The 23,121-nt window shown below is 33.7% G+C and overlaps 1 long non-coding RNA gene and 1 pseudogene across 1 annotated transcript; one reads left to right on the top strand and one right to left on the bottom strand.

The window, feature by feature from the left end:
* The first annotated feature begins 270 nt into the window (after positions 1-270).
* LOC123905188 lies at positions 271-4,449 on the top strand (annotated as a pseudogene).
* Positions 4,450-13,978: 9,529 nt separating this feature from the next.
* Positions 13,979-22,373, bottom strand: LOC123911363. The gene is made up of 2 exons (XR_006810485.1): positions 21,872-22,373; positions 13,979-14,250 (listed from the first exon to the last, which is right to left on the bottom strand). It is a non-coding gene; the product is annotated as an uncharacterized LOC123911363 (long non-coding RNA).
* Positions 22,374-23,121: the final 748 nt, after the last annotated feature.

The raw sequence follows: 23,121 nt of genomic DNA, 5'->3' as shown, positions 1-23,121 counted from the left end.
TCAAGTCATATTTGATGTCTCATAACTAAAATACTTTTTTTTTCAACCTCAAATATTTAAAATATTAATCAATAACTATTAGTGTGTATTAGTAATTTACTATAAATTTAAGTAATTTTCAAAATAAATAAATTGTTGATAACATTTAAGTAACTGTCGAAATAAATAAATTGTTAATAATAAACGTGTTATTACTTTTACAATTCAAAAATGCCAAACATTTTTCGAGCCACACATAATTGTGCTCGAAATTTTCAAAACAACACCATCATGGCGAAAGCCCTGTTACCTACTCCGAGAAGATGTACACATGGCAACGCAACATTGTTTTACAAAGAAACCCAAGATATGTGTTGCAGAGGTGGAAAGGTCACACTTACACAAGTCCCTGTTCCTGAAGAGTTGCTACAATTATTTTCAGACAACTCAGCGGAAGGAAGACATTTTCGACAACACATTAGAAGCTACATCCATGTATTGTCGTTTACTTCGCTTGGTGTTCATATTGATGAAAATCTAATCGCTACTGGACGTGGAATATATACATTTCGCGCTCAAGGGGCGTTATACCACAAAATAGGAGGCTTACATCCAAATCAAGGTTCAAGGCCACGTTTCTTGCAGTTATACATTTATGATACTGAACATGAGCTTCAAAATAGGATGATGGAAAATCCTCAACTAAATCAAGTTGTAGTGTATAGGTTGCAACAAATACTCCATCAATGTAATCCTTTTGTGATTAAGTTAAGGCAACTTGCACTACAACCAAATGTTCAGCAATGTAGGTTTATTATAAAGGAACGCCCAATAAATGAACCACAATATAATCTACCATCTGCTTCTCAAGTCTCAGCAATTGTTGTCGGATGTGACGAGGACACAATCGAACGTGGAAGAGATATAAATGTTGTAGCTTACGATGGAAGTCTAACCAATGTTCAAGAAACTAAGGGGTTTTATGATCCTCTACAATATCCTATATTGTACCCTTTTGGCACGTATGGTTGGGACCTCAACACAAAAAACAATATTGGAGGAAGTCTTACATGTCGTGCATACTACAGCTACATGCTTCAGGTACACATTAAAATTACTAACAATAATAAATTGTAAAAATATTGGCGTCTAAATAATTTCTAAATAGTTACTTCATTTAATGTAGATTCGTCACAATGATCGATTTGTTTTTTTAAAATCGGGTCGACTTTTACAACAATACGTCGTAGATAATTATGTCAAAATTGAGATGGGAATTTTAAGGTGGGTTCGACAACATCAAGCTAATATTCGATCTGAAGTATATCAGGGGTTGCAAGATGCATTACACGATGGAGAAAATAATGGAGGTATAAAATATACATTTTTTTGTTTAATATTATGTAGAGGGGGTGTAAGTTTCGTCATATAAGTATTCACATATTTAATTTTTTGTTGTAGATAATGTCGGACAAAGGACAATACTGCCATCGTCTTTTATAGGTAGTAAACGAGACATGGCACAAAGATATCAAGATGGTATGGCTATCGTGTTGAAGGATGGCAAACCAGATATTTTCCTTACAATGACATGCAATCCTTGGTCTGAAATTACTTCTGAACTTGGCCCACATCAAACTCCGCAAGATCGTCCTGACTTGCTAACAAGGATTTTCCGATCCAAATTTGAGCAACTTAAGGAGGATGTCATTAAAAAAGGAGTTTTGGGAAAGGTTAAAAGTTATATGTACGTAACCGAATTTCAGAAAAGAGGACTACCACATGTGCATATGCTTTTGATCTTAGATAATGATGACAAGTTACGTGAACCAGAAGATTATGATCGAGTGGTAAGAGCAGAAATACCAAAAGTTGAATGTGAACCACAAGTACATGCGGCAGTGCTAAAACACATGATCCATGGGCCATGCGGCATACTCAATGATAATTCACCATGTATTAAAGACGGTCAATGTAGAAAAAGATACCCAAAAAACTTCGTACAAGATACACGTCAAGGAAATGACTCATATCCTGAATACAGAAGACGATTTGGTGAACCAGTTTACTTAAATAGAAATAAGTCTATTGATAACATATGGGTTGTTCCTTATAATCCATGGTTGTTGTTAAAGTACGACTGTCACATAAATGTTGAAGTTTGCAGCAGCATCAAGAGCATTAAGTATTTGTATAAATATGTTTACAAAGGTCCAGATCGTGTTGCGATGGAAGTTCACAGAGGTCAAAATATCGATGAGGTTCAGCAATATGTTGATGCAAGGTGGATCTGTGCTCCAGAGGCGTTGTGGAAAATTTTTAAATTCACCATGTACAAATTATACCCATCTGTTGAAAGACTACAAATTCACTTGCCAAATCATCATCAAGTGCAGTATTATAATCATCAAAGAATCGTTGATGTACTTAATGATAACCGCAACTCAATAACCATGCTAACGGAATTCTTTGCACTAAACCAAGTGGATCCACATGCTAGAAATTTTTTGTACAGAGAGATTCCAGAGCATTATTGTTGGCTAAAAGGGGTAAAGAAATGGCGGCGAAGACAAAATCCACGAAAAGCTATTGGTCGCATCTATACAGTATCCCCTTCAGAAGGAGAAAAATTCTACTTATGTGTATTGTTGTCTCATTTAAGAGGACCAACAAGTTGGGAATGCCTTCTTACATATAATGGTACAACGATTCACACATTCAAACAGGCAGCGGAGCGTCGGGGCTATTTGGAGTGCGATAACAGTATTCGAGATTGCTTGGTGACTGCATCCAATATACAATTGCCATATGCTCTACGAAGGTTGTTTGTTACTGTATTAATTTTTTGTGAACCAACTGATGTTAGAGGTCTGTTTAATGAATTTTACCCCCATATGGTGGAAGATTATCAAACCAGAACAATTTTGGTGGGTGATAACTTAACTAATATATTACTGAGAGAATTGAAGGAACAACTACTACTCCATGGAAAATTCATCGAAAACTACGATCTTCCTGCGGTAACTTTTGGCACAACTAAAAATGATGGATTACCAACCACAATCCTGGAAGAATTGTTAGTCCAAATTCCAAATGAAGACATTCAATCTGTTGAAAAGTTAAATAATGATCAGATGATTGCTTTCAATACTATTATGAATGTCATCAATCAAAAGCAAACACAGATTTTTTTCATTGATGGCCCTGGAGGTACAGGTAAAACATTCCTCTATCGAGCTATAATGGCCGTTTTGAGAAGTAGAGGTGAAATTGTCCTAGCAGCGGCTTCGTCTGGTATAGCTGCTACATTATTACCTGGTGCAAGAACTGCACACTCTAGATTTGGAATACCTTTTGATATTGAGCCACGATCCTTTTGTAAAATAGGAAAGAACAGCAACCTTGCAAAACTCATAAGAAGAGCAACTGCAATCATTTGGGATGAGGCACCCATGATAAACAGATATTGTTTAGAAGCCTTAGACAGATCTTTACAAGATGTTATGAGTTGTAATGCTCCATTTGGTGGAAAGGTAATGATCATGGGAGGAGATTTTCGCCAAGTGCTTCCTGTTATTGCAAAGGGAAACAAGGCACAAATGATTTCCGCAAGTATTGTTAGGTCTCATTTATGGTCAAGTACAAAGATCCTACATCTGCGCCAAAATATGCGATCAATACATGATCATGAATTCGCGGAATTTCTTATGCGGATTGGAGATGGAAATGAACCTACCATGGGAGAGTGAAAATTCAATTCAAAATCTTATAGAACATACATTTCCCCAATTACAAAATCATGCATGGGATGCATCATATATGGTAGAAAGAGCCATCATTACTCCAAAAAATTATGACGTTCAAAAATTGAATGACATAATTATTGACCAGTTCCCTGGAGATGAACATAATTTGATGTCATTTGACGAGGTTGAGGGTGATACACATAATCTATACCAGCAGGAATACTTAAACACAATTGCTATTGGAAGTTTACCACCGCACATATTAAAAATTAAAAAGGGAGCTCCGTTGATGTTGTTGCGAAACATAGACCCCAAATATGGACTTTGCAATGGGACAAGGTTGCTATGTCGTGGTTTATATATGAATTTGTTGGATGTCTAAATACTTACAGGGCACAATGCTGGAAAAAGAGCTTTTTTGCCCAGAATTAAGCTTCAAACCACAGAAGGTGCAGGACTTCCTTTTGTGCTAACTAGAAAGCAGTTTCCCGTCAAACTAAGTTTTGCAATCACTATAAATAAATCACAAGGACAAAAAATTCCAAATGTTGGAATCTATCTTCCAAGACATGTTATTAGTCATGGTCAATTGTATGTCGCATTATCAAGAGGTGTCTCTCGAGCTGCGACAAGAGTGTTGATTAAAGAAGGAAAGCTAGAAGGTGAAGATGGGGAATTTACCAAAAATGTGGTTTTTAGGGATATATTGTTGTCACAATCATAGGTATTTGACTTTTGCAATCAATGAGTTACTCCCACATTTATTACCATTACAATTAAAAATTACTGGTGTGATTACAACATATTTAATTATCAAATAACTAAGTTTTTATGGTTTCCTTTTTTCTTATACAGTCAAACTACCATACACTGAGATATTCCAGTTATGTGAAGAGATGAAAAGGAAACGCTTTGACATGTACTTTGACACTCAAGTAAGATATACTTAAACTTTTTTATTTAATTTATTAGTATAGATAGAAGATATAGATATTGTTATCAATAACATGTTTCAAAAAAATTAGGAGGGAGAATTCGAAAAAAAATGGAACATATGGAAGGATGAGCAATCCATTTCTTCGATAAAAAAAATTGACAACAAGCTAATTATAAAGTCAAAAATATGAACTAAATATCACAATATTATTATCATCATTTTCCTACTAACCCATTTTTTTAATAACAGGTTCATCGTCTAAAATTGTACTCTCTTGGATGGGGATCGACAATAATAACAGATAAAACACAACTTTGGAATATCATAAGAAAAGTACTAATAGCTCAAAAGACAAGCAGGTATTTCATTCAATCAATGTCATCTACAAATAACATTGTTTTCCAATTAATTAAATTTGATATATGCTCATTTGGCTGTATTACAGAAATCTCCATTCTCCGATAAATCCGGATAGCCGCCATGATGCTACAACTAAATTAAAAAAAGAAATAACTATTTATCAGGTTTTTTAAATCAGCTTTTAATATTGTTCTTTTCACGCATATACTGCCTCACGTTTAATTATAACATTCTGCAATATAAAATGTAGTTTGTCAAAAGTCAAAAATTCATTGATAAAGGGATATATGAAGAATTGACAAGAATTTTTATAAGGTATTCAATTATATTCACCCCATATTAACATGCCAATATGATGTGCTAATTATAGTTCATTCTTCTTAAATTAACTTTGTCTTATTCATAACGACTAATAAAAATATATATATGCAGGGAAATGAAAAACAAAAATGGTTCAAATTTCATGTTTGACCTTCCTGTTAAGCAGCATCGTTGATGGTCGCATTGCTTTCTATGGATGTATATCTCTACCAGTTATAATCTTATCATGATTGAAGTGTTGGTAGTTTTGGTGTAGAATTTTCATTTTCTATTTAAGAGTTTTTATTCGTTGACAGTTCATCATCATGTATTCTTTAATTATCTTCCTCTACTACATATCTATTTGAGATTTTTTTAAGTGTATTTTTCTAATCAAATTACACATGTTAACTTATTAAATAATTGGTAACAATATGTTGATTTACCTACTGTCCAACACATGTAAATTACAATTTTTATTTTGAAGGAAACTAAAAATATACAAATTAGTTTAAATGAAAATCAAATTTATAATTAACCACTGTTTACTATTTATATACGTTAGCAAAATAGAAATTGTGGATCACACAAACGGGCACGGAACGTGCCCGTTTGGCCACTAGTATATAATAATGCAATTGAAGCACAAATTATTGTAAATCAGAAGTTTACAAATCATATTAAATTTATTGTTGGCAATACCGGTTGGGTCATCCCGGATTTATTATGATGCGAAAAAAAAACTATAAATATATATTGAAGGGCCTGAAGTTCCTTCATTCTAATAATTTTTATCGGTTGCTAATTCCCAAAAGAAATTGATAATTTGAGATTTTTGACCATTTAGATATTTTGTGACTTGAATTGATGCATCAACTAAATTGGTCACATGCATGTTTACTCACAACCAGAAGTTTGTGAGTTTGTTTTCTCAAATAGTTTTGCTAAGATCTCATTTTCTAAATGCTTAGAAAATATTTGATAAGTATCGTATGTCAATTGAAATCGATATCAAATAGAATATGATCATACAAAAAATGGACTAGAAGATTCATTCTTTAGACGTCTAAAGTAATTACATGACTGATACTTATGAAATCATAACTTCTAATTTATATTTTGGGAACATTCAAACATGTACGTGAGATATTGATTCGCATCAAGCCAACAAGTTATTATAAGTTCTCCCCTAATTTACAATTTGAACTTTGGTTTATAAACATGATTCCCATATCAGCATTTTTGGATGTGTTGTGTATGTGCAATTGCTCCAATATAATGCATTTAAACAGTTCTTAAAGAATATTGGGAAAATGTATTTGATGTGAATCTTCATATATTATAAAGTATCTTGAGCAAAAAAAAAAAAAAAATTGGACTTATTTTCAGCTCTGTAGGCTGGTTCTCAAATGATGAATTTGTTTTCCCAATATTAGGGGGGAGAATAAGCAGCTGAAATTGTGAACTAAAAGTTCAATTGAATCACTTGAAATAAATTATTATTATTTTTATCTCGTCTTGATCCTCTTACAAATTAGTATGAACCAAAAGTTCTAAAGATAATTCATTTGCATAGTCTATGAAATTAATAAACAGCTGCTAATGCTCCAATCAAAATGGATGTCCTTGATGGGCAAACAAATGAAATTTAACCACCCTAAAGCGTGGTAAGCGAATCGGTTCCAACGATGAATATCCTCAAATAAGAAAAGAAGCTAAAAAGAAAGATGACCAATTGAGGATATGAATAATTGATTTTCCGAGTTCCAGAAGAACTTATCAGGTACCTGAAAGATATGAAAATAAAGAGATCTCAATAAATTATGTCATGGATAAAATATGATGGAACCGAGATGAAGTCAACGTTAACAATATTTTTTTGCACATAGTAAAGCGCTATATATGTGATAAATGACAATGAGGATCATAGATCAAAGTCTATTAAAGATTATAGATAATAAAATTATTGACTAAATAAATAGACGTGATTGATACAATATTAAACCAGCTTTGCAAAGCAAAAGGTTGTTGGACCAGCAGTCCATACACTTGAAGATGAAAATAATTATTACAAATTAGTTTTCGCGCGAAAATAAAATATACAAATATTTAAAGTTTGACTCATTATTAAAGAATAATGATAAACGTCTATCATCAATTTTCAAGAGGCGTATTCACCTAAAGTGAATTCAGAACTTCTTTATAATTGATGAGGTTTAGTATATGTATTTGAATGGCCCACCTAATAATGATGATTACATGAAAATCATCTCACTTGATAATTATATGAAAAACCCAAAAGGATTTAATTTTCGTGAGACACATATATCAAACTATTGGAAAGGTGACTTAATAAACATGAATAAGTCTCCTTATATATTCGAGCAATATATATGCTTGAATATTTCCAAGTGAGAAATATGAAAATGACAATTTGTTCATTTTAAGAAAATATTTGGCAATGAATTTGTTCACATAGACGGCCATTATTAAAATAGAACTCAATGTGATAATAGAAAATCACTACACATGTGTCTAGTATAATCTTTTATACAACTCAGTAGAATATAACTCAATATCAAGATCCAAATATATAATAGAATATGTTCAGGCGAGTCATTAATTAGTCATAGACAGTTAAATAATGGTTTCAGTAAAAATATGATTTATTTGATTTGGAATATTTTTTTATAGTTATTCACTTGTAAATCAACACATTGTTACCAATTACTTAATAAGTTAACCTCTGTACTTTGATTAGAAAAAAATGCTTAAGAAAAACTGATTATATATGTAGTAGAGGAAGATAATTAAAGAATACATAATGAATGAATACAAATTTATTAATGGCACATAAGATCTCAAAGAATAAAAACTCTTAAATAGAAAATGAAAATTCCTGTATAACAAAAAAAAAATGAAAACTCCTCTACCAAAAAAAATGGAAATGAAAATTCTACACCACAACTACGAACACTTTAGTCATGTTAAGTATAAAGGATACAGATATATATATTCGTAGAAAGCAATAACACCATCAACGACATTGTTTAAGAAGGCCAAATATGAAATCTGAACCATGAATATTTTTCATTTCCCTGCATATATATTTTTATCAGTCATTATGAATAAGACGAAATTAACTTAAAAATAATGGATTATAATTAGCACATTATAGTGGCACGTTAATTTGGGCCGAATATAATTGAAAACCTTATAAAAATTTATAAATACGTGCCCGTCTAGATTCCCAACAATCAAACTACCGCAAAAGCAATAAAAAATTCACAAATTTTGAAGGGTAACAAAATCTTGTATTACATTCACTTAGCACCCCTTTGGAGTACCATAGTCAGAATATCGATACGTCCCCAAAATAATTTTCTTTTGCACATCAAAAATTCACTTATAGGATGATTTTCTTTTGCACCCACATTTTATAAAACAAATAATTTTTGCACAGACATTGCTAACCATCCCGTTCATATGTTTTTATTGATTGACATATGTCTTTCTCGTTCTGTACTGTAATGTAGTTTCGCTGTTTACTCTTCTCCCCCGTGTCTGTCTCTTGCCGCTTTAATGTTACCATCATCAGTGTAGCCCATATGCTGCTATATTTTTCTTCATTTCTCTCATAACAGTTCACCTTAATGATGAACAAACACCTTCAAGTATTATGAATTTTGGAAGACCTTCATGATAAATGACATAAACTACAATCAAAGATATTGAACAAATAATTAACATGGTATAAATGAGATAAAAAAAGATAAAATTGAGATATAAAAAAATAGAACACAACAATAAAAGGATAAAAACAATGGTTAAATTTACAACATGCAAAGGAAAAAGAAACAAAGATAGATGAAAAGAAAATTACCATGGTCAAATTCGATCATCACAACACAACATGATATTTGAAGGTTTTTTTTTTACAATAATATGTGTATTTGAAGTTAAAAACATAACATCACACTACACAACAAAAGGAAAACAAAAACGTGACACTGCATATTATTATTAGAATACATGCATCACATATTATTGAGAACAAAATCACTATACAAAATGGAACGTTAGAGAGGATAGAAATTAAGTAATGCAAAGAAGTTTAGAACACATCAAATTTTATTTAATTAGAGCGATATGCAACCCTTTCAAATGATTGTATAAAGTTGTAAGACGGTGAAAGAAATTGTATGAAAATATTTTGTTTGCATTGTACTCTATTGTTCTATTTCCTCCATATATTTGATGTTTGGAAAGGAATTGAAGTTATGCAACAGAAGTTATATAACTGCAAATATAATGTTAGATTTGAGTGATATATAAAATGGTTGACAAATATTTAAGTTAAAAAAAAATCGAGGAAAGAAAATAGGAATGAATACAAATATTGAAGAAAAATAGAGAAGAATGAAGATGTGTAAACTAAAAGAATGGAACAAATGGTTGGTTTTGGAAGTTAAAAAGAGTTTTTTTTTTTTTTTAAAAAAGTTGGTTTTGGAAGTTAGAGTGTGAAAAAAAATACTAAGAGAATGGTATTTATGGTATTTTAAAAAAAGGCTACACCAAAAGAAATGTTATAAAGGGAATTTGATTAGCTTCTATAACATTAATAAAGGGAAAACATCTCTTTTGGTGTAGCCTTTTTTTGAAAATCCCAAAATACCCTTCAGACTCTTCTTTAATACTTTCCAAAACCATACTTTTCTTTAACTTCCATAACCAACAAATAACATTTTTTATCTTCTGTTCTCTCTATTTTCTCTGCCCTCTTTGTACGCATCACTATTTCTAATTTTCTTCTTCTTCAAATTCGGGAAAAGGATGAAATATCCATTTCTCCCGTTCTTGAATTTTTGTTTCTATTGATAGACACACACATGGTTTAAATTTGAAAAGGAGTGAATTTTCTCTCTTTCTGATAATTTTTCTTTTTGTTTCTATAATTACTCTAGAAGGAAGTAAATCAAAGGCACAATCAGAAGAAACATGGTTTGTCCATTTTGCCATAATGCATATTCACTCGATTTCTACATCGTTCATTATTCTGTTATATTACTTTTTCTATTTCTTTATCCCATTATATCTAAAATTTAATTGTTTTTACATTTTTAATTTCTTTGCAAATTTTGTTCAAATTCCATGAAGATAATTCATTTATGAAAATTGTATGTGTTAACTTTTCTATATTATATTATGAAATGAGGTCTTAATGTTGCATCTGTTCCAGTAAATTAAATCACTCGCCGAAAGGATGCTCTTTTTATTTACTTTTTTTCTTCGCATTACTTAATTTTTTCAGTTTGTGGTACATTGAAATAGCAAATAAAAAATATATAATAAAAGAGAAATATGAGGAATAGGACCAAAACAATCGGCAAGGCAACAATGAAAACTTGATTTAGCGAGAATGGAAAACATTTGAAAGAGGTGTTTTATATTGTTTCAATTGTCTCTTTTTTCACTGAAATTTGTTAACATTCAATTGTAGGAGGCGATTCATTAATGAAATTGAAACGCGGTGCAGTTGCCAGCATCAATGCGGAAAACAATGTCTCACTACGCTGGCCCTTGAGAATTTAAGACGACCGGAATAAAGAATACAAGATGGGAAAGGACTTGCCCGCACCGTATTTTCATCATTTTTGTTTATTGAGAAGAAAACTACTTCTCTTTCACTCTCTTTTTGTTTCTGATTATTTTGTGTGGTTGTTTTCTTTAGGTTTTACATGTTCTATGAGTTGGTTTCAAATTAAAGTTTGTGACTTATGCCGATTGCAAGTACTCAAAGTGTATCTATTCTTCGCATAAATTTGTTTAGGGATAGTGGATTTTTTTCTACTTTGGCTTAGTAGTTAGTACGATAGGTAATGAAACACTTTGGATGCAAACAAACAAACAACTTAATATCTAAAAAATATCATAGGAAATATTGCAAATTGCAGTGCTTTTTTAATTGAAATTAAACTGAACATGTGACTAATAAGTTTGTTGTCTCCATTTTTCTTCTATATTTTCAAACTTGGATTTTCTAAAAAAAATTAGAAATCGACGATTTATTTTACAAATAATTCTTATTAGATGATAAGATTCTCGATCAATTTGATCGAATTTTGATTTGCACCAAAGTTAATTTATGTATTGACACCAATTTAATTAACTTCCTTTATTTATGTTAAATGAAATTTTATATAATACCTTTAAAGGTTAATCACATCCATCTATGAATTCATGTGTTAATAAATTTTATTTCTTCATGGGATTGTGTCTTTTTGGTCATGGTAGGGCACGACAATGATCGTTGATATAGACATTAGACAATACCATAACCACACAGTGAGAACTATGAAAAGGGGGAAAAAAAACTTTCCAAATCTAAAAAACTCCTCACAAAAAAGTCTTTATTGGATTGTGTCCATTTTTCATATTTGCCACTTAAGAAGTATGATAGTTTTTTTTAAAAGATTCTACAATGTTATATATTTTATCCAAAAGAGAAATAGAGGATGGAATAGGTGTGGATTAAAAGTACATAAATGGCTTATTATATCTTTTTCAGATGTTTCATTTCATTTTATTTGTGTTCTTTGCACATGAAAGTTAATGCAAAGAATTGTGAAATGTTTATCATATGTATGGCAACGACTATTGTAAATTGTGTAAACTTGATTATTAATAAAAATGAAATGAAGTATAACCATCACACCCACATTCGGTTATTCAAAAAGATAAAGGGGAAGATGAATTGGTTATTTTGTAATGTTGTCATATCTATGAGAGAAATCTCACAATGATAGAAGAAAGAAAGGTATGACTTTCATCTCTCATCATGACTCATTGCAAGGACTTTACTATTTTTTTTCCCCACTCTCTCATTCCTTATCTCCGTGTCTTCTTCTATCTTTTGTTTCTCCATAATGTTTTTGTTTGTATCTTTCGATTGGTTTAAAGAATTTCTTATGTTGTCTTTCTTTTAGTACTACTCAATTTTTAGTTACTTTTCCTATTCAATAAATTTCTTTTTCATTTTTTTTTGTTGAGTAAATCTAATATTCAAAAAGTATAATATTTCTTGATTTCATAAAGTTTATCATGCATAGGAGGAATTTTTTTAAGTTGTGTACGTGAAAGTTGATTACTTGATAAAATGTTAGCCCTTTTCCTTTTAAATATTTTAACAATCCACTTTGGAATAATTTATCAAACCAATACTATAGGTTGTTGTTTTCTTTAAATATAAGTTCAATAGAAAATTGCACTCTCAAATCACTCACAATGAAGATGGTAAAGAAAATAATGGCGTGAACAAACAACTGTTATGAGTAGTTGTGATCATATTTTAAATTAACATGTGCATTTTTTTTATAGGGTCAAACAAATGCATTTTCTTAGTAGTATATTATTTGTAATTTTTTGCCTTTATGGCGTGTTAAATCATTCCTTTATGTCATGGTTGGATGAAAAATATAAGATTATTCATCTCTTGAATTACCTCATGATTAAAGTTGTATATAACAATATCAAGTCCTTACATTTTAGTGATGTTTTTTTAACTCTTGATTGAATTCATGTTCAACCTTCATGTTAAGCAGCATTGTCAATGAAAAGAAAAGGAGTAAATGTGAACGTTTATTTTTGTAGGATACAATTTTCTATCTAAAGTTTCATTCAAGTATGGATAATGTGAATGTTTGTTTTCACAAATTAATGCAAGATCATGGGATCAACAAACATATACGTGGAGCAAGTGCTTTCTATTGGAGTATTTGGGAAAAAGAATAAAAATTTTGTTTTCTTTTCTCTTTCAATTTATGCTACAATGTTTGTATTTTTCAAGTGGTTTAATAGCTTCTTCTTTGATTTCTATTGCTAACATGTTTGTTTTTTGTATTACTTATGGTGTTGAATTTTTTTGTCTTATTTCTACTACAATGTGTGTATTTTTCAAATGATTTTTTTTCACACATAATAGTCAAATATATACACGTTAGCAGAATAAAAAATACGGATCACACAAACGGGCACGGAACGTGCCCGTTTTAAATAAACAAATATAATATAATAACATTATTTTTATAATTTAATAATATTGAATATTTAATACAATAAATATATTAAAATAAATATATTCTAAAAAATAATCGGTCATCGGACGGGCTATGAGCTAGTTAATCTAGGCCGTCAAAAAGGCCAAGCTTATTTCATAACCACATACTAGCATCTTTCGTAACAACATACTAGTAGAGCATTTGGTAAAATCTGAATCAAACCAAACTTTTAATCAGTACTGAAACCGAAATGTTAGGAAAAAGGCTACCAAAAACCGAACCGAAATAAATTCAATTTTGAAAGAGAACCGAAAGCATGATCTGACAATCAACACGTTTTTATACCGTTTGCTTTCAACACTTGGATTTCTAGCACCAGAGACTGTAAACTTTTTGAAAAGAGTTCAAAAGGTCATACATTGTAATGTTGTGACGCCTAGGTCTAAGAATGTAATTTTTCAAAGATTGGATTTTGCTATTCAAAAAGGATTAGCGGCGCAGCTTGTTGTCCGTCTACCTTTTGTCCATGTGTAATTATTTTATATATATATATATTAAAAAAAAAAATTTGATTATTAATTTAATTAAATTCACTAGAATCACAGAAAAACATCCTAAAAATTCATGTTTACCACAAGTCACTGACCAGCTACACTTAGCTAGTTCACAATCACAAATTTAAAACATCCGGAAATTAAAATTTGAGTTGCTTGCTAAGTTTACGTTTAAAAACAACAGAAAAAGTGCCTAAAGAGTCACAGGCTAATATTAAACTTGCTGTCTTGCTGGACTCTGCTTCTTCAATCTTCATCGTGAGTTGAGTTCTGAGTTCTCAAACGTAATTGCTGCTCCTTTCCTGGTTTCAGTAGTTCTGCAGAATGAAGATAAACAAACTGAGAACATATAAAATGCACAGAATAAACCACTTCAAATTATAGCCAGAAACCTCTGATATAAAATGGCCTGGGACCTACTTACTGCAGATACCTCAGAATAAAATTACTGCAGAATCATGCAAACAATCAAACATATCCAAGATCCTGAACAGCAGCAGCAGCACTTGCAGTAAGGATATGGAAAATTGGAAACTAAACTATTATTACAGCACTTGCAGTAATTGTTGACATAGCCTAGAGAAGTGATAATATACTAATAATAACTAAGACTGTTTACATTTTGCACAGATGACACAGGTTTTATTATCCTTTAATAAAATATTAAAGGATAAAACAGTAATATACACTACTATTATTAATACAAAAATACAAAAAAAAAAAAAATTAAATAGTAAACATCGATTAATATACTAATTGTTTTATAACAATCATATATTTATAATAAAATACAAGTAATCAATCAATAAGATTAAAAGTATAATAATATAATCACACATGATATTAAATAGATTTCAAAATATAATTGAAAAGAACAAAATAAATAAGATTAAAAACTAACACACAAAAAATATTCTATTTGCAGGGGACATAAACTATTGACAATGATTTCTATAAGAATCATTAGGTGAATTCTGTGTATCTATTGAGAAATGATTAATACATTATAATATCCAGCTCAGCAACACATTGATGCAGATACATTCAAGTGTTGCAGTTTGAAGGCTTTACTGATATATCTGGCCAAGTGATGGGATAATCAAGCATTGTTTTCTTGCTCATGGTATATATGGCCAACTGATGCAGGACTACAACTTTAATTACAAAGGCTTTATAGGAATGCAGGCTAGCTGCCATGTTCTAATTTTCTCAAGGCCAAGGCATTTAGATGTCCTAATAAAACTTATGAAAGTTCATAAAAAACACCATTCATCAGCAGATGCAGATGATCTTTGGGCAAAATGTATGGATTTCTTATCACAACATATCTGTGGGCAGCAAATTAAAATGAAGAAAATCTTCACGACCACGACAATCATTGTTCTCAGGTTCTAAACATGATAACTATGTCAGATATCATTATCCTTAATAAAATGACAATGGACCTTAATCTTAAAATGAGACTGAAAAAATACATAACGACCGCAGATTGTATCAATAGTTTGAAGTGAGCTGATGCAGTCACCGGTAGCATATTTCTCGGTTTCTGCTTTTAGTAAATTCTGGGCTTATTATATCAGTATATGAAAAGTGTTAAGCAGAACTGGCGGGTTTCATTTCCTTCATAGTGTTTACACTTTTTAGACGATGCTTAAGCAGATAACTTAGCGTTCTAAGCACACATAGCTGTCTAGGTGAATGAAGTACATGTCATAGATGAGATATCATCCGTCGAGGAAGAGGTATATTCGTCATCTCTAAGATTGCTGGTGATGATAAATTTCGCAAGTGAACGAATTACCACGTAGTAATAAAAATATCGATCCACAGGGATTGTGTGATCAAACTAATCGAATGGTGTTCATAGACATTATACATAAAATACACATGAATTGGGGGTATGTTGAGTAACGAATTGCTAGAAAATGTGCTTGATATAATGTGGAAAAGCGAGGTAGAATCATCGGAATCATCTAGGCTATAGCTAACCGCATGCAACCTACAATGTATAAGAACTACTCAAGTATTCACAACTAGATCGACAAAATAGTGAATCGCAATCTCTTGTCAAAATCCACTCTATTCGTTGTCGATACTCCCCCGATCTCTCGGGCGGAAGCTACCTACAACGAATGATATTAACGCACGTCAATCGTTTGCTACACTCTATGCCTCAATCTCTCGACCGGAGACACTCGAGCGCTCAATTCAATTCAGTTCAGACATTAAATCAATACTCTCGCACGTGACTTAACTCAAAATCATTACAACACTAATGAAGGATTGTAAAGCATTAGAAACAGACTTGAATTGAATGAATACTATAAAGAGAGTATGATCTTACACAATTGCAGGTTACATTCAGATGAACTACATCCTAAACTACCTAGATTCTACCTCCGAGGGAGTTTAGCTCCTCATCGTTCTTCGTACGCTTCCTCGCTTCACCGCCACGGCTTGTGAATCCATGATCTGATGCGCTTGGAGCTCTCCGCTGGAGTGTGAATCACGATCTTCAAGTTCCAAGACCAGAATGTAGTCCAATTTCGCAGAATTTTCCAACCCGAAAACAGAATTATGCAGAAAATATATATACAGAACGCAACCACGCCGCGCGCCAGATCCATCACGCCGCGCGTGGTTGCAAATCCATCAACTGCGCCGCGCGTGGTAACAGAATCACGCGGCGCGTGATTAAGTCAGAGGCAATCTTCATCTTCAATCAAGACTTCACGCCGCGCGTGGTCAAGTATCACGCCGCGCGTAGTCAAGTCAGAGAGCAATCCAGTTCCTGCACCAAGCTTCACGCCGCGCGTGGTCAAGTATCACGCCGCGCGTGATCAGAGTGAAAATCCTTGCTCCCTGTGAGCTCCATCACGCGGCGCGTGATGGGCTACGCCCCCAGCGTAGTGAAAATCCTTTATTTCCTGCAGTTTTTCCTGTTTTCTTGCAAATCAAGTAATCAAGCTAATGGTTAGATTTCTCTCATATTTATTGCTAAAAACCTACTAAAATGTATCTAATGTTGCTAAAATAGGCATGGAATAGAGAGTGTGACGATTTGTCATCACAACCCCAAACTTGAACCTTTCCTTGTCCTCAAGGAAACAACTTTTACCTCAAGCTTCCGTGTCAAGACCTTGGCATTTTCCTTAAATTCACTCGAATCATACATACGTGAGACTCACCTGATGATCAATGATCCACCTGCAAACAATGCTCAATTGCACAATCGTTCCCGCAAGACATTTTCAAGTAGTTCACACTTTTCGACCAAGGCTCTATGATTTCATCACACTACTCACATGCACTCTTCAGTTTTTTTGGTAATTCACTCAAATCAACACATCAATGCAAGTCAACAATAATTTTGCAAGTAGTCTAAGAATTCATTCGGTTCACTTTGTGCACACACATTAGAGGACTTTTAGGGTTATAACGTGGCTTGGCTAGGGTGGATGGTGACATTTTTGGATAAGTAGTAGAAAAACTTGGAGTTAGATCCCCCTAAGGTCAACAAAATTTCATAAACCAAACCCCTTTTGAACTTTGAACTATAGTGGACTAGAGAACTTTTTCAATCATCAAACAAAGTTTTGCAATTCTTAGAACTCAAGGCTATCACTTCTTTTTGTACTTCTTTTCTATTTTTCTTTCACAAACATCTCTTTTTTTTTCTTTTGTTTTTTTTTTTTTCTTTGCCTTGCAAAATTTGAAATTTTTCTCAATTTTTCAAATCAAAACTTTTTGTAAGTTCTCTAGTACCCTCACCCCAAACTTTATTTGTTGCTAATTCCAAAGAGCAACCCCAAACTTAGTAGTGAGCAATGCGCATCAACCACTAATTAGGTGCCTAACCTCCAAGAAAGTCATTCCTTTTTTCATCAAAAATTTCTTAAGGTTTTGCAAAAATAACATTTTCTTTTTCAGCTCAAATTGGTTAAGCAAAGGACAATTATAAGTAAGGGTGGATAGAAAGGCTCAAAGGTACCAAGAAACATGCCTCGTGTGTGCTACAAAAGTACCAATCAAATAAAAAGACGACAAGCAAAATCGAGAGACAATACATGAGTGGATATCACACATAGAAGAAAAATGAGTGTTTGGCTCAATACCTCTCGGTTGGGTCGAACCAAAGAACCGGTCAAAAAGTGTGCGTTCCCTTCCTTTGCCTCTTGATCACATGAGTGCAACAAGCTATTGCACTGCAGGTTTCACATATCACACACGGAGAAAATCAAGTAATTGATACTCAAGTAACTAGAAGGAACATACCAAAATATTGAAACGAACTCTAAAGGTAAAAACCATTCCACAATTTAAACAAAAGGAGGTTCAAATTCAGAGTACACAAATAAAATATCCAGCCAATATCCAAGCAACATCAGAATATTATTACAAACCAACAACAGTAAAATAACATAAGAGTGAAAGGGAAGAAAAAACCGTAAACTCATGGGTTGCCTCCCATGAAGCGCTTCTTTCTCGTCATTAGCTTGACGCTTCATCCTCACAAGTTAGGGAGGATACTTCAAATTTGACTCAACCCGGCTCCTCTTGTTCTCTTCATTCAAAGGAGCAATATTAATATCAATAGGTAATGATTTCACACTTCCCGAATCACTCTTGAGATCTTCCCCTTTGGTCTTCAAATTGGTTCTTTCCTTCTTACTAGACCGTGATGGAGATTTCTTAGAACCTTTCTTCACCGAAGCTTTAAATGTTGAAGTGGAAGACTTTTGAGGATTGACAACCGGATCGGGCTCTTCTTCTTTGGCCATCTTGTGCAAACAATAGATAGGAACCACACCATCCAAGTCCCATCCTAGGTCGTCATTCACTTTCTCCGCTTCTTTTAACAAGTCATTCTCTTCTAGTGGAGTGAGCAAATCACTTATGATCACGGGTTTCCTAGGGTCGCCACCCAAAAACACATACTTCCATTTAGGAGGAAGTTCTTTCAATTCCGGTGGCTTTTTTATTGCCTTTGGCTCTTTCTCCTCTTCTAGGGGGTTATCCAAGTTTTGAAGAAAAATTTCAATCTCATGATCCCACTCTTCTTCTTTCTCATCTTTTACCACTTCCTCAAGCACTTCCACTTTGAAACATTCGGATACCACTCCACAAAATTCAAGGTCTTGGTTATTGACCTTCTTCATCCTAGGATAAGGCATTCTAGCATATGGTGAAGGAACTTGACACTTGGGATCCTTCACAAGAGGTTTCTTGCCTTTCTTGGCACTAGACTCATTCTCCACTCTCTTTTCAACTTCACCCTCATAAGCTTTTTCTTCCTTATTTTTTTCTTCTTTCTTATTTTCTTTTCTATCTTCAACTACACCATTTTTACTCTCATCCTTCTTAGGATTCTCCACTACTTCCGGTGATGAAACTTCTATATTCCTCAAATTAATGGAATTACAACTTTCATTACGATGATCCGTGGTGTTTCCACAAAAACCACTTTGAGTTTGTAGAAAAGAGACTTGCCTTACTAGTTGACCCATTTGGTTTTCGAGATGTTTGATGGAGGCTTCATGACGTTCGCTTGACACCTCTTGGTTTGCCTTCATCACCTCAAAATTGCTTTGAGTCATCTTCATGGCCAAGATAAGAGTATCTTCAAAAGATTCAAGGTGATCTTCAAAATGTTGATCTTGAGGAAATGCTTGATTCGGATTAGCTCCATAAGAACAATTCATGTGATTCTTCACTCCAAGATTGAAGGTGTTGACATGAGGATTATTTTGAAAGGTTGCTTGCACCATACATTGAGCTTCTAGTTGTTTGGTAATGATTTGTAGAAACACATTATTGAACTTGCAACTAGTTAAGAGTGCCTCTTGATTGTATGATTCAAACATGTCTTCCTTCCGCTTTACGATTTGCTCGTGCTGCTTTCTCAATTTCAGAATCGAATTCCAGCTTAATTGGACCTGTTCTCCACATGCACAATGAAACACACAAGTAGAACGCTCCGGGAGAAAAATATAAAACAGAAAATAATAAAGAAACACAGAAAATATGAACACTATTGCCTAGTTGAATCAATCACAATCCCCGGCAACGGCGCCAAAAACTTGATGATAAATTTCGCAAGTGAACGAATTACCACGTAGTAATAAAAATATCGATCCACAGGGATTGTGTGATCAAACTAATCGAATGGTGTTCATAGACATTATACAGAAAATACACATGAATTGGGGGTATGTTGAGTAACGAATTGCTAGAAAATGTGCTTGATATAATGTGGAAAAGCGAGGTAGAATCATCGGAATCATCTAGGCTATAGCTAACCGCATGCAACCTACAATGTATAAGAACTACTCAAGTATTCACAACTAGATCGACAAAATAGTGAATCGCAATCTCTTGTCAAAATCCACTCTATTCGTTGTCGATACTCCCCCGATCTCTCGGGCGGAAGCTACCTACAACGAATGATATTAACGCACGTCAATCGTTTGCTACACTCTATGCCTCAATCTCTCGACCGGAGACACTCGAGCGCTCAATTCAATTCAGTTCAGACATTAAATCAATACTCTCGCACGTGACTTAACTCAAAATCATTACAACACTAATGAAGGATTGTAAAGCATTAGAAACAGACTTGAATTGAATGAATACTATAAAGAGAGTATGATCTTACACAATTGCAGGTTACATTCAGATGAACTACATCCTAAACTACCTAGATTCTACCTCCGAGGGAGTTTAGCTCCTCATCGTTCTTCGTACGCTTCCTCGCTTCACCGCCACGGCTTGTGAATGCATGATCTGATGCGCTTGGAGCTCTCCGCTGGAGTGTGAATCACGATCTTCAAGTTCCAAGACCAGAATGTAGTCCAATTTCGCAGAATTTTCCAACCCGAAAACAGAATTATGCAGAAAATATATATACAGAACGCAACCACGCCGCGCGCCAGATCCATCACGCCGCGCGTGGTTGCAAATCCATCAACTGCGCCGCGCGTGGTAACAGAATCACGCGGCGCGTGATTAAGTCAGAGGCAATCTTCATCTTCAATCAAGACTTCACGCCGCGCGTGGTCAAGTATCACGCCGCGCGTAGTCAAGTCAGAGAGCAATCCAGTTCCTGCACCAAGCTTCACGCCGCGCGTGGTCAAGTATCACGCCGCGCGTGATCAGAGTGAAAATCCTTGCTCCCTGTGAGCTCCATCACGCGGCGCGTGATGGGCTACGCCCCCAGCGTAGTGAAAATCCTTTATTTCCTGCAGTTTTTCCTGTTTTCTTGCAAATCAAGTAATCAAGCTAATGGTTAGATTTCTCTCATATTTATTGCTAAAAACCTACTAAAATGTATCTAATGTTGCTAAAATAGGCATGGAATAGAGAGTGTGACGATTTGTCATCAGCTGGGATGTCCCATATGTCTAGGCGAAATGTCCCTTGCTATCTCTGGTAAAGAGCACCTCACATTGACCACATATTATAGGGTATTGTTAAAGATTCAGTACTGATTGCTAAGCATCATACCAGGTCATAACACAAGGACAATTTCAAGTGGCTTAAAGAGGCTACTGATGCTGTTTCTAATACCTTCACACCTAGTGCAGAGTTTTGTATTTAGTTAACATTATGGTCTTTTCAATAATTTGCAAGTGATTATATACATGATAGCAGGGTAAGGATAAAGGATAATACAGAGAACAAAGGCATACACTAGTCAAGTTACTACATTAGTTGGTCTGTCAGAGGCATTTTGTTGAACACGTTAGGACATCACTCAAACAAGACATGTATAGTACTCATAACAAATCCATTTACGTGTGTGTGTGTGTGTGTGTGTGTGTGTGTGAGAGAGAGAGAATAAGATATGTAGTGTGCATAATTAAATAGAAAATAAGATAAAATTTCAGTGTGTATGCACACCTAAACCAATCACAAAAGCTAAGTAAGAAATAAAAGTACCTAAGAAAGTGCGATCATGTTACGCAAGTAGGAAGTGTGTGGAAGGATAAAGTGGCTGGCTGACTGGGGAATGATATTAATGACTGAATCTGTCCGCTCAATTGTAAACTTGACGAAAGACACTCGAATGGAGTTTGAGTTGGCGATTTGAAGCGAGTGAACGGACAAGCAAAAGGAGTTGTCACCTAAATAGAGCAATTCCTTAAAGCGGTTAATTAGTATATAAGAACCATCAACAACAGTATCTGACAAATGCACGTCCAACCACTTGAGGCTTTTCAAATCATAAGCGGCAACGAGAGTGTGACATTTGTAGTAATTAAAGTAGATCACGCCATCAGCAACTGCTGAGACCGGATCCCAGTCTGAAAAATCGGAAACAATAAGTTTCCATTCATCAGAGCTAGGATAGTAAGCATAGATAGAAGGTGATGGAAGTGAGCCCCTTTCCAAGTGAAGGATGATACGATCGTGAGAAGGGTCTGGCATCGCAAACATGGACAGGAAGTGTAACACCCAAACCCATTATTTCTATATTTCTACCTTAGTAAAAATCTTTTTCAAAATACGCAACGGAAAATCACATTTAATTTATTGAATATTGGTTCGAGTATTACACTCCTCTATCAAAATAATACTAATGTAATTAATTAGTAAAAACAGTGTTTATACAAAATAATCATTTCTCAAAATGTATAGTTTTACAAATAAATATCGAAAATCATAAAGACCCTATAGTCTAAATACAACCCTTTCCCGTGTCACAATCAGAGCAGAGCTTCACCGACGACTCAACATCGAATACCACAAAACCTGTAAAATCTGGACCCCCAACGGTCCAGCACATAACACATAAAAGAGAGTTAGATAACATACTCAAAATAATACAAGTGTAAGTAAATTGTACTTAAACACTTCTTCATAAAAACATGTATAATCATACATTATACATATACATCACCATCATTCATGCATATTCATATATCATGCATATACTTCATTTATCACCTAATCAAACATCCACAAAATACACCAAACATATAGTTTCACGTCGTCTCGGACAATACCAAAACATCAACAAATACATTGTTCAGATTATGGTCATGACGGACCCTACGTTGTTCAATTTATAGTCATGACGGACTCTGCGTTGTTCATTTTATAGTCATGACGGACTCTGCGTTGTTCATTTTATAGTCATGACGGACTCTGCGTTGTTCATTTTATAGTCATGACGGACTCTGCGTTGT

This window comes from Trifolium pratense, linkage group LG2 (assembly GCF_020283565.1).
Source record: "Trifolium pratense cultivar HEN17-A07 linkage group LG2, ARS_RC_1.1, whole genome shotgun sequence".
Classification (NCBI taxonomy): Eukaryota; Viridiplantae; Streptophyta; class Magnoliopsida; order Fabales; family Fabaceae; genus Trifolium; species Trifolium pratense.
The sequence above is the reverse complement of the archived record's forward strand: the minus strand, read 5'-3'. Positions and strand labels throughout refer to the sequence as shown.